Source organism: Rhinolophus sinicus, chromosome X (genome assembly GCF_036562045.2).
Source record: "Rhinolophus sinicus isolate RSC01 chromosome X, ASM3656204v1, whole genome shotgun sequence".
In the NCBI taxonomy this organism is placed as follows: Eukaryota; Metazoa; Chordata; class Mammalia; order Chiroptera; family Rhinolophidae; genus Rhinolophus; species Rhinolophus sinicus.
The window spans coordinates 113991094-114003915 of record NC_133768.1 but is presented as its reverse complement, the minus strand read 5'-3'; the positions used below and the strand labels follow the sequence as shown (position 1 = coordinate 114003915).

The following is a 12822-nucleotide window of genomic DNA, read 5'->3' as shown; positions in this document are numbered from 1 at the left end:
ATTAGGTTGAGAAAGTTCCCTTCTCATCTAACTTTGTTAATAGCTTTTATTATAAATGAATGTTGGATTGAGTCAAATGTGGAGATGATCATGTGTTTTTGTCCTCTATTCTATGAATGTAGTTTATTATATTAATCAATTTTCAGATGTTAATCCAACCTTGCATTCCTGTGATAAATCCCACTTGGTCATGATGTGTAATCTTTTTCATATGGTTTGAATTTATTTTGCTAATATTTTGCTGGAGATGTTTGCATCCATATTGATAAGATATGATGCTATTTAGTTTTTCTTTCTTTTGATGTCTTTTTCTGGCATTGCTATGGTACTGTGTTTATAGAATGAGTTGAAGAAGTACTTTATCCTCCTCTATTTTCTGGAATAATTTGGGTAGTATTGGCATTAACTCTAATTGACATGTTTGATAAAATTCACCAGTGAAGCCATCTGGGCCTGGGCTTTTCTTTGTTGCAAAATTTTGTATTGCTAATTAAATTTTATAATCTTTTTTAATTTTGGGGGAATCAGTGGTAATATCTCCTCTTTCTTTCCTAATTTTTGTGATCTGCGTCTCCTCTTTTTTTTTTCTTACATAATCTAGCTAAGGATTTTTTGTTGTTGTTGTTTTCAAGAACAAACTTTCAATAACGAGCTTTGTGGATTTTCTGTAACATTTTTCTGTTTTCTTTCTATTCATTAATTTATGCTCTGATTTTTATTGTTTTCTTCCCTCAGCTTGATTCAGTTTGGCTTCGTGTTCTTTTTCAGATTTTTAAGGTAAATGCTTAGGTTAATAATTTGAGATTTTTCTTATTTTTTAATAGAAGTATTCAAAGCTATAAATATCCAACTAAGCACCGATTGCAACATCCCATAAATTTTCCTATATTGTGTTTTTATTTTCATTCAGATAAAAATACTTTCTAATTCTCTTTTAATTTCTATTTTGCCTCACAAGTTACTTAGGGATGCATTGTTTAATTTCCAAATATTTGTGGAGTTCCAAAATTTTTTTCTTTTTTTTGGTATTGTAACTATTGTAGTCATATATTATATATTATTTAAATTTTATTAAATTATTAATTCTGGCTTTATGGTCTAATATATGGTTCATCTTGGAAAATATTCTATGTGCTTTTGGAAAGAATCAGGAATCTGCTCATATTGGGTTAACTGTTCTATAGATGTCTAGATCAAGTTGATTGGTAGTTTTGTTCAAGTCCGCTGTATCCTAAGTATGCACTTTATAAACCATTTCTGTTTTTTCTTCAGTTTGGAATCAGAACCTTTAGATATTAAAAGGCAATTTACAACTTAATTTTTATTCTTTTCTTGCAGCGAGAGGTGTCTCTTAGGTTCATTTTCTTATTGGATATATCTGTAGTTCATTATAGTCTATTATTTAGGCAAACTCCTCTTGCAAAGGTTAAATTTAAAATGCTAGCAGATTTTAAACCATACATGATTTATTGTCTTTTCTAGTTAGATGTCTTTAAATAAAAAATGAGATATCCTTTAGCTTAAAAATATGTTTTATTATTTAATAATTACACAAGTTGTTTTTTTAAGGGAAATGCCTGGTAAACAGTCAATTATGTGATCATCTCCTCCATATTCTCAAGTAATAGTTAATGACTCAGGTGAGCCCAAGTTCATCATTTGATTAAGGAAATTAATGATCGGATTCGCAGTATAAAACACACTCCTTAAAACCATTTTTTTCATGAATAATGGATAGCCACTATTTTCCATAGAATGGCACTTGAATTTACATTTTGGAAAGCATGATTTTTTTTTTTTTGATTTTTTTTTTGATTTTTTTTTTAAAATTAAATTTATTGGGGTGACAATTGTTAGTAAAATTACATAGATTTCAGGTGTACAATTCTGTATTACATCATCTATAAATCCCATTGTGTGTTCATCACCCAGAGTCAGTTCTCCTTCCATCACCATATATTTGATCCCCCTTACCCTCATCTCCCACCCCCACCCCCGCCCCGTTACCCTCTGGTAACCACTAAACTATTGTCTGTGTCTATGAGTTTCTGTTTCTCATTTGTTTGTCTTGTTCTTTTGTTGTTTTTGGTTTATATACCACATATCAGTGAAATCACATGGTTCTCTGCTTTTTCTGTCTGACTTGTTTCGCTCAGCATTACTCTCTCAAGATCCATCCATGTTGTCACAAATGTTCCTATATCATCTTTTCTTACTGCCGAATAGTATTCCATTGTGTATATATACCACAACTTCTTTATCCATTCATCTATCGAAGGACATTTTGGTTGTTTCCATGTCTTGGCCACCGTAAACAAAGCTGCAATGAACATTGGAGCACACGTGTCTTTATCTCTAAATGTTTTCAGATTTTTTGGGTAGATACCCAGAAGAGGGATTGCTGGGTCATATGGCAATTCTATTCGTAATTCTTTGAGGAACCTCCACACTGCCTTCCGTTATGGAAGGAAAGCATGATTTTAAATTGCATAACTAGATTTTAAATTTCTCATCAACTTAAGTGGAATAATTTTCATAGGCAGACAGTCCTTCCATTCTGCTCAGCCTACATTCTAAAGTTGTGTTACTTGTTTCTTCTGTTTTTGCAGTCCAGTCTACACCTTTTCTACCATCCAGAGACTTAAGCTGTTATACCTTTAAATGTGTGCATAGTCAATGCTCAATTATTTTCTTTTAAAAAATATCCTCTTACTTTTATTTGGTCATTTTATTATTAATAATTTATTATGAAATGTGGTTTATTTAAAGTACTTAACACAATTTAAAATATAATTCATAATATAATGAACATACAGAATTGAGCTTAAAAACTAGAACATTACCAACAGCTACATACCAGTGTCAGATCACACATTCTCTTCCTTCTCCCCAGTAGATAACTAGTATCTGGAATTTAGTATTTAACATTCTCTGACTTTTTTTTCTTTTATAGTTATATTATGTGTTTTAGGTGGTCCCTAGTGAAACGGCTACTACTCAACTATTTTTGACCTACAACAATTTTATGTGGTTGACCTAACTACACATGTGCACACACACTCACACACAGGCCTGTTTTAAACATTATATAAATGATGTTACAGTCTAGTATTCTCCATCCACTTGCTTTTTTCACTCAATTTTATTACTTTGAGATTCATCTATGTTGCTGTGCAAAGCCCTATTTAATTCATTTTTTCTGCTGTATAGTATCCATTATGTGAATATTCCACCATTGCTTTATCCATTCTCTTGTCAATGGATACATGCTGCTTTTGGGTTTTTTACTGTTTTACTTTTACTTTTATAAGTAATGCTGCTATACACCTTCTTGCACATGTCCCCACAGTTTTCTCTAGGTAGACATATACAGAAGTTGCACAGACCTAGAGTATGCCCACATTCAGTTTTTATAGATAATAATAATTTTTTTCAAAGTAGTATACAGTAGTATGCTTTCACTAATGGTGTAAAGAGTGTTCCTTTAAACTGTATCCTTACTGACATTTTTTTGTTTTCACATTTTTAATTTTCTTCCTGTTGAGTGGGTATAACTTGGTATCTAATTGAAGTTTTAATTTGCTTGTCCCTAATTATTAAAGTAAGTAAGTGAAACATTTTTAAATGCATGTATTTTTCTTGTCTGCTTATGGTATTACAGTAACGCAGGCTTCATAGTTAATAGGGAAATGTTCCTTCTTTTTCAGTTTTTTGGAAGAATATGTGAAGGATTTGTATTCTTGGAGCATTTGGTAAAATTCACTAAATTATGAACTTTAATAATTCACTATTTTATTAATTTTAATAATTTAGTCTCTTCACTCATTATGAGACTACTAGATTCTCTATTTCATTTTGAGAGATTCTCTATTTCAATAGATTCTCTATTTCATTTTGAGAGAGTTTCAGTAGTTACATATTTCTAGCAATTTGTCCATTTCACCAAGTTATCTAATTTGGTGTCATACAGTTGTTCATAGTATCCCTTTATAATCCTTTTCACTTTTCTGAGGTCAATAGTAATGACCCCTCTTTTATTCCTCATTTTACTATGTTGATTATTTTTTCTTGATCTCTGCTGCTGAAGATTTTTCAATTGTGTTGAACTTTTTAAAGAACAAAGTTTTGGTTTCACTGATAATCTCTATTTTTTATTTTCTCATTCACTAATATCCTCTCTCGTCTTTATTACTTATTTCCATCTACTTACATTTGAGTTTTTATCCTCTTTCTTTAGTGTCTTAATGTGGAAATTTAGGTTATTGATTTCAGATTTTTCTTTTTTTTTTGTAATATAGGCATTTGCAACTGTAAATTTCCCTATAAGCACTGCTTTAGCTGCATCCCAGAAGTTTTTGTGTGTTGCGTTTTCATCATCATTCATCTCAAAGTATCTTCCTATTTTTGTGATGATTTATTCTTTGATGCATTAGTTGATTAAGAGTGTGTCATATAATTTCCACATATTTGTGAAGTTCCAAAATTTCTCTGTTAGTGAGTTCTAATTTATTCCATTATGTTCTGAGAACATACTTTGTATAATTCCAATCCTTTTGAGTTTATTGAGGTTGGGTTTATGATCTGGATTATGGTCTGCTCTAGAGAATATTCCAACATGTGTTTGACAAAAATATGTATTTTGCTGTTATTGAATGTAATTTTGTATAGTTGCCTGTTAGGTCAGCTTGGTTTATAGTGTTATTCAAGTCTTCTGTTTCCTTACTGATCTTCTGCTTAGTTGTTTTATTTATTATTTAAAGTGCAGTATTGAAGTATGCAACTATCATTGAATTGTCTATTTTTCCTTTCAATTCTGTCAGTTTTACTTCATGCATTTTGACATTCTATTGTTAGGTGCATATATGTTTATAATTATATTATCTCTTCCTGATAGATTTACCTTTTATTGTTATAAAATGTCCCTGTTTTTCTCCAGAAATATTGTTCTTTTAAAGTCTATTTTGTCTGATGTTGGTATAGCACTCAACTTTATCATGTTTGCTATTTGCATAATATACGTTTCCACACTTGTGTGTGTGTATATATATATATATATATATATATTAAATTGCAGTATAATTGACATACATTATATGTTTCTATCCTTTTACATTTAACCTAATTCTATCTTTGAAGCTAAAGTGTGTCTCCTATAGAATGCCTATAATTGGATTAGTTGGATTATCTTTTTTTAGTCCAGTCTGACAATCTCTACTTTTTTATTAATTTGTTTAATCAGTTCTCATTTAATGTTATTACTAATGTGTTAGGTTTACATTTTTCAGTTTGTTTTTTGTTTTCTGTATGCCTCTTTTTTGTTTTTTTCTGTTACTCTTGCTGTTTTCTTTTGCGTTAAATTAATATTTTCCTTTTAGTTTTCATTTTAATCCTGTCATGATTTTTTTCACAATATGCTGTATTATTTTCTTAGTTGTTTCTTCAGGGCCTACAATATACATCTGAATTTACCAGAATCTATTTGAGATTTATACCAACTTAATTCCAGTGAGATATAGAAATGGCCACTACTGTTCCCTCTAGTTTTTCTATTTCCTCTTTCTTTTCTGTGCTATTATTTTTACATCTGTTGAGTCTAAATAGCTTACAAATCCAAAACTACATTGTTATAATTATTTTTATGTAAGTTAATGTCTTTTATACAACCTGAGAGAACACTGGAGAGCAAGTATATATTTCTCAAATATGGTACATTAAACTTCTTATTTCTGATACTGCCACTTTATGTATATTGGTATGCTTACTGGTGTCTCACATTCCTCTGAATCGGTTTATTTTCTTCATTATTTTTCTCTCTTCTTCAGATTGCGTAATCTCTACCAATCTATCTTCAAGTGTGCTAATTGCTTCTGTCAAATCTACTAGTGAGCCCCTCTAGTGAATTTTCATTTCAGTTTTGTACTCTTCACCTCCTAAATTTCCATTTAATTATTTAAAAAATAATTTCTGTTGCTTTATTTAGTTTCTCCGTGAGGAGTCATTGTCATCACACCTCCCTTTACTTTTCTAAAGCATGGTTTCCTTTAGATTTTTGAACATATTTAAAATAGCTGATGTGAAATACTTTTTGGCAAATTCCAATATCTGGGCCATCTCAAAGGAAGTTTTTTGCCTGCTTTTCTTCCCTGTGAATGAGTAACTTTCCTTTTCCTTGGCATATGTTGTAGTTTAATTTTATTTTTGTCTGTAATTGAACACTTTAGATGATATAGCAATTCTGAATACTGACTTACTGCCCCCTTAGTACACACACACACACACACACACACACACACACACAATTTGTTGACTTTGTTTTGTTGTTTACTTATTTGTTTAGTGACCTGTATGAAGTATTTCAGAGAAGGCTCTCTCCCCTGCATTATTTAGCCTCTGATGTTGCTTCTCACAGAACACTTTCTTGGGCCTGTGCTCAATCACCCTGGCATGACAGTATTTTACCAAGGCTTTCTTTGACTGTCTGTTTCCCTGATCGCTACATTAAATTTTCTTCCTCTTTTGGTATCACACTAAACTGTTAGCCCTGAGTAATTGTTGACTGGTTGCTGCATTGACTTTGACAGTACCCTGGGACATGAGTTGTTCTCCAGTGATTCAATTAAATTTGGGCCCCTTTGTAGGTGTTTTCTTTGAGGGCACTGTTTCAGGCTTGTTCTATCCCTAGGTGGCCTCTTCTTAACTCTTTCCTTGGTTTTCTCTGTTAAACTCTTTTGTGGTGTAGCAAGCTCATGAAATTATCACCCTCTTCTTAATTATTTCCCATGAATACCTTCATCAGTTTTTAGAAAACCCTTAGGCTTGAACGTCCTCACACTGTATTTCAAATAAAGTCAGTGTTTTGGGGGAGAGATTGGGAACTCTGTTCATATGGTCTGCCTCTGCCCCTGGGCATAATCTCTGCACAAATGATCTGGGAGCTGGGGGTTCGGGCAGTGACTTGGTTCTCTTATAATGACACCCATACTGTATGAATAGGGTGGAAGCAGTCTCCCCTGGTCTTCTCAGATTCCCTCTCCCTGCATGGAACTTCTGCCCTATGGGTGACCTGGCACAGGGATTCTTTGGGCCTATTATTAATGTTCTGTTTCTAGAGTCAAGATTCCACCCTAATACTGGGGCCGAGTTGAAGTAGGGAGCTCCACAACTGTCACACATGCTTTCCTGCTAGAGCTTCTGCAGCCTAAGGCTGAGGGTGAGATGACTAAAGCTGAAGACCTTTTGCGGGGAGAGAGCCCTATGTTCTCGGCTACATCTGGCAGGAGTAGGGCTTCTATCTTTCTGAATTGCCAGGAGAAAATGAGAGGGGGCAGATTGTGGTTCAAATGCCATAGGCTCTCACTATTCCTACTCAGATTTCATGGATTTTCCTAAAAATGTTTATCTGTTTGGTGTATGCCATCAGTATAGTTTCTATAGACTCTACAGGGTTGTGTTTTTGTTTAAATAGTTCTATTAATGGTTGTCTTGCTAGGGCGATGATCCACGGAGCTCCTCATACTGCATTTCAGGTGTCTCGCTCTTAACTTGGAAGTTCATTTGACATATACAAAATATACTGTATATAACAACCTAGTAATACTTTCTGAACATTTTTTTAACGGAAAATCTGCATTTCCTACACAATTGCTTATATACTGGTTTTATTCGTTCGTATGTCACTATCCTCTAGTCACAGTAACTGCCACATTGCATTTGGAAGTCCAGCCTATAGCAGCCTCAGGCTTTTGCGCTAGCTATTTTTCTCTTTGCAATGCTTTTATTGACTATATGAGATGTTATTATATATAGTATATGTCTGTCTACATCTACATCTACATCTACATCTGTATCTATGGGGGTGCCAAAAACTGTGTACAAGTGAACACTTTGGTCAACGTTGCTCAAGCAGTAGTTCGCCATAATCAGAAGTGTCTGGACACAGATGGTAACCACTCTGGTCACCTCTTGTAATTGCAGACGTCAAACGTGACCTGTATTCTTTTGTTATCGGTGTACATTGAGTATTACAATCTTAATACAGTTTTCCTTTCTTAACATATGTAAACGTTTCCTGGCACCCTCTGTGTACATCTCTCTCTATATATATCTATCTATAAGGCTCATTCCCCATTTTCTTCAGATCTCTACATAAGCATCAATTTATCATTGAGGCTTTCCCAGACTATCGTATCTAAAATAGCATCTCATTTGTTTTGTTCCCTCACATTTTCTAGTTTTTACCACTTAATGTATCCTGTGTGATGGATTTTATTTATTGGTTTATCCTCTCTTTCCCATCACTTGCACTTAAGTTCCACAGTGGTAGGAATTCTCTCTGTGTTGTGTATTACGACATTCCTAGTGCCTAGACTCGTGCCTTGCGCATAGTAGACTTTGAATGAGTATTTTTTGAATGATTGAATGAGTCATGCTCTGATCATTTTATGTATCTCTAGAATTTTCTGCAATGATGCAAATGTTCTCTGTTGGAATTGTCCAGTATGGTAGCTGCTAGTTACAGTTGGCCATTGTGGACTTACAATGTGGCTAGGGCAATTGTAGAACTGTTTTAAATTTTAGTCAATTTCAATTTGGATTAAAGTAGCCAAAGGTGGGTATGGCTACTTGGCAGCACAGATCCAGAGAGTCTTATGCTTTGCCACAGGGTCTTTTCAAGGCTTTTGAAAAAATCTTCTGTTTGTATTCATAGAGTTAATTGCAGCATTTCTGGCTTTGTTATCCTTTATCCTACATAATATGTGTGCTCTAAGCTTCTTGAATCCTTACATAAACTTCTTTTGATTACAGTTACTGTCAATAAACAGGGGCCGGAGTGCTGGAGTATTGTCTGTGAGTGAGATAAAGTCCTGAATTCTGCTTGATTTTGAAAACAAGCATCTAATTGTCTCTTCATTGCTTCTTTCATATGAGATCCTTGTGTAAAATAGACACTTTTGTATATTCATTCAATGCAATATTTTCTGCAATTAAATGGGATGAGGTACTGATACATATAACAACATGGATAAACCTTGGAAACCTTATACTGATAGAAAGAAGGCAATAATAAAAGACCATATGTTGTATGAGTGCATTTATGCAAAATTTCTGTAATAGTCCAATATAGAGAGAATGAAAGTAGATTACTGGTTGCCTAGTGTGGTGGCGGGGAAGGGAAAGAAGAAAATGGGGAGTGGCTGCTAAAGGGTATGGAGTTTCATTTTGGAATTATGAAAATATTCTATAATTCATTGTGATGGTTGTACAACTTTCTGAATATACTAAAAGCCACTGAATTGTACAGTGAAATATTTGTGTGTGTGTGCATGTCTGTGCTTGTGTGTGTGTGTTTTCGTGATCCCTTCCCTCAGAAATTCTGATTTAGTAGAACTAAGATGGGAATCTTCCTTTTAAACAAGTAACCAAAGTGATTCTGATGCAGGCGCCCAAAAGATTATTGTTTGAGAAACGCTGCCATGGGCAACGATGTCATATTTCTTAGAAATTTGTGATAAAATAGGGAAATGCATATCTTTACCCGAAGTGTATACTGATATACTGGCCTCCTTTATATCATGGCTATATTTTGAATGAAACTTTTCAGATCTGGATAATGCTGACATCTTTTCTCTATATTATAAACAGTTGCTACTTTTGACTGGTAATGACAATTGCTGTGTGGTACTCAGCAGGCTTTATCTTCTCAGTTGAAATCTCTTGTTCTTATTTGTAATTTTCTTTCAAAATAGAATTATTTGCCACGGTATACCCTCTGCAATAGGTTTCAAAGTAGTGGTAAGAATTATTTTTCTTCGTTATCCTAGTCTTCCAATTTTTGGGGTGCATCTCAGAGGGTGGATTGGGTTTTCTAGTAAAATATCAGAAGCACAGCCTGCAGAGGGCAGTGTATGTCCGTATGTGGTGTGAAACCTGTGTCTGAATCATCTGGAATGCTTGCTAAACATCCTGGAACCTCAGATTGAAAGTCTAAAGGTAGCGCCTGAGAATCTCGGTGAATATTGTGCACGCTGACATTTGATAACCACTGACTTAGGTAGTGAACTTTGTCGATCTTTCTCATATACAACTTGAGAACTGTTTTAAAATTTCTTCTAATTCCTACATTGTTCATTATATTTGCTTTTCCTATGAAGGGTAGAATTTAGCTGCTTCACTTGAAACTCATTTTTTTCTTGATTTAATATCGCTGTTTTAATAAAACTGTAATTCCCACCACCCTGCCAAAATTTCCACACTGATTAACGTGGTCAATATGGGATTTATCTTGTTCTGTGGACAGAAACTGTAGTGTGTGTGTGTGTGTGTGTGTGTGTGTGTGTACATTATTGTTGCTGCCAAGTTTCTATACATTTTTTTAAAATTAAAGTATAATCGACACACAATGTTATATTAGCTTCAGGAGTACAGTATAGTAATCTGACATCTGCATGCCTTAAGATATCACCACAAGAATTCTGAGAAGCTGTCACCATACAAAGTTATTATGATTTTGACTGTATTCCCTATACTGTGCTTACATCCCCCAGACTTATTTGTTTTACACCTGGAAGTTCGTATTTTTCCCCTTCATCTCTCTCCTCTCTCCCCTCTAGGAAACATCAGTTTGTTCTATGTATCTATGCATCTATTTCTGTTTTATTTGTTTGTTTATTCTGTTCTTTAGGTTCCACACATAAGTGAGATCATGTGGTCTTTGTCTTTCTCTGTCTGACTTATTTCATTTAGCATAATACCCTCTAGGTTTGTCCATGTCACAAATGGCAAGATTTGATTCATTTTTTTAGCTGAGTAATATTCCTCTGTGTGTGTGTGTGTGTGTGTGTGTGTGTGTGTGTGTGTGTGTGTGTGTATTGCTTCCATATCTTGGCTAATGTAAATAATGCTGCAGTGAACATAGGGCTGCGTATTTCTTTTCAAATTAGTGTTTTCGTTTCTTCAGATAAATGCCTAGAAGCGGAATTGCTGGGTCATAATGTAGTTCTGTTTTTGATTCTTTGAGAAACCTCTATAGTGTTTTCCTCAGTGGCTGCACCAATTTGCAATCCCTCCAAAAGTGTATGATGGTTCTCTTTTCTCCATATCCTCTCCAGTACTTATTTGTTGAGTTTTTCTTTAATAATTTTTTAAAATGACAGTTGACATACAATATTATATTAGCTTCAGGTGTACAGCACAGTTAGGAGACGTTTATCTACCTTACAAATTGATCATCATAAATCTGGTAAACATCTATCATTATACACAGTTACTGAGATATTATTATTTGTTATCTTTTTGATGATTGCCACTGTGACAGGTATGAGGTGATATCTCCCTGTGGTATTGTTCTGCATTTCCCTGGTGATCAGTGACAGTGAGCATCTTCTCATGTTTGTCAGCCATTTGTATGTTTTCTTTGGAAAAATGTCTATTCATGTTCTCTGTCTATTCTATAATTGGATTGTTTATTTGTATGCTGTTGAGTTGTATGAGTTCTTTATATATTCTGGATATTAACCATTTATCAGAAAAATGATTTGCAAATGTCTTCTCCCTTCTAGATTGCATTTTTGTTGATGGTTTCCATTGCTGTACTAAAGCTTTTTAATTTGATATATTCCCCTTTGTTTATTTTTGCTTTTGTTGTCTGTGCCTGAGGAGACAGAGCCAACAAGTTACTGCTGAGACTGATGTCAAATTGGGTTATTATTTATAACCCTTTCTTCCTGAAGGCTGATGCGTTATACATCATCTAGCTGGGTTGGTTCCGTCTAGTGTGTTTTCCCCTTTAATTATTGTATTCTTCGGTTCTGATTGCTTCTCATGTATATTTTCTGTTCTTTGTTTGAAATTCTCACTGTGTTCATCCATTCTCTCTTTGAGTTCGGTGAGCACTATTTGACCATTACTATTAAGTCTTCATCTGATCAACTTCTTATCCATTTCATTTTTTTTCCTGGGTTTTATGTCCTATTATTTCATTTGGAACATAATCTTCTGTGTTCTCATTTTGCTGAACTCTATTTTTATTTCTGTGTATTAAGTAGACCAACTATGTCTTCTGGTCTTGAAAGAGTGGCCATACGTAGATGTTGTCCTGTGTCCTAGTGGAACAGTTGCCCCTGGTTGCCGGTGTCAGGTGCTCCAGGGATGGCCCTTGTGTGGTTTGCATGCACCCTCCTTTTGTAGTCGGACCGTGACTGTTGGGGACATGCTGGCAGGCATGGCTGTTCTCTGGCATGGCTATAACTGTTGTGGGCTAGCTGATGTGTAGAATCTGGCTCTCCTGAGCAAGAACCATTGGAGGGCACTGGTGTTGGCCATGGCAGCCTGGCTGCCACAAGTGTCGGTGTGGGGGCAGCTTGGGAGGAGCAATGGTGTGGGTTGAGGTTACCCTATGTGAGTGGTGCAGTGGGAATCTCTCACAAGGTGCTCTGGTGGCCACCAGGAGAGGCATGTTGGGGCCACTTGGGAGGGACTCTGTCTGGGGTGGGAAGGATGGGTTCTCAGAGGAACACTGGCATGGGGTGGACAGGGTTGGAAAGGGAGTGTCAGAAATGGTATCCATCAGTGCCAGGTCAACTGGGTGGAAGGAAAGTAAAGAAAATGGTGCCCACCAGTGATTCCATCTCTGGAGACTGTTTCAACAGATTCCTGTTCCTCTGGCACTTGTCCTAAAATTTGGAATGTATGTGTGCCCTTCACAAATGACCTTGGCACCTCTCATGCTGCTGCCTCTGTGTTGGGACTCCGAGCAAATGAATTTGTGCACGAGCCCTTTGAAGCAGAGTCTGTTTCCTAAAGCCCTTCTGCTCTCCTGTACAG

The 12822-nt window shown here is 35.1% G+C and overlaps 1 protein-coding gene across 6 annotated transcripts in view; it reads left to right on the top strand.

Moving 5' to 3' along the window:
* OPHN1 (oligophrenin 1) overlaps nucleotides 1-12822 on the top strand; it is a 304832-nt gene that overhangs the window by 179166 nt on the left and 112844 nt on the right. The gene's annotated exons all lie outside the window — the stretch shown is intronic.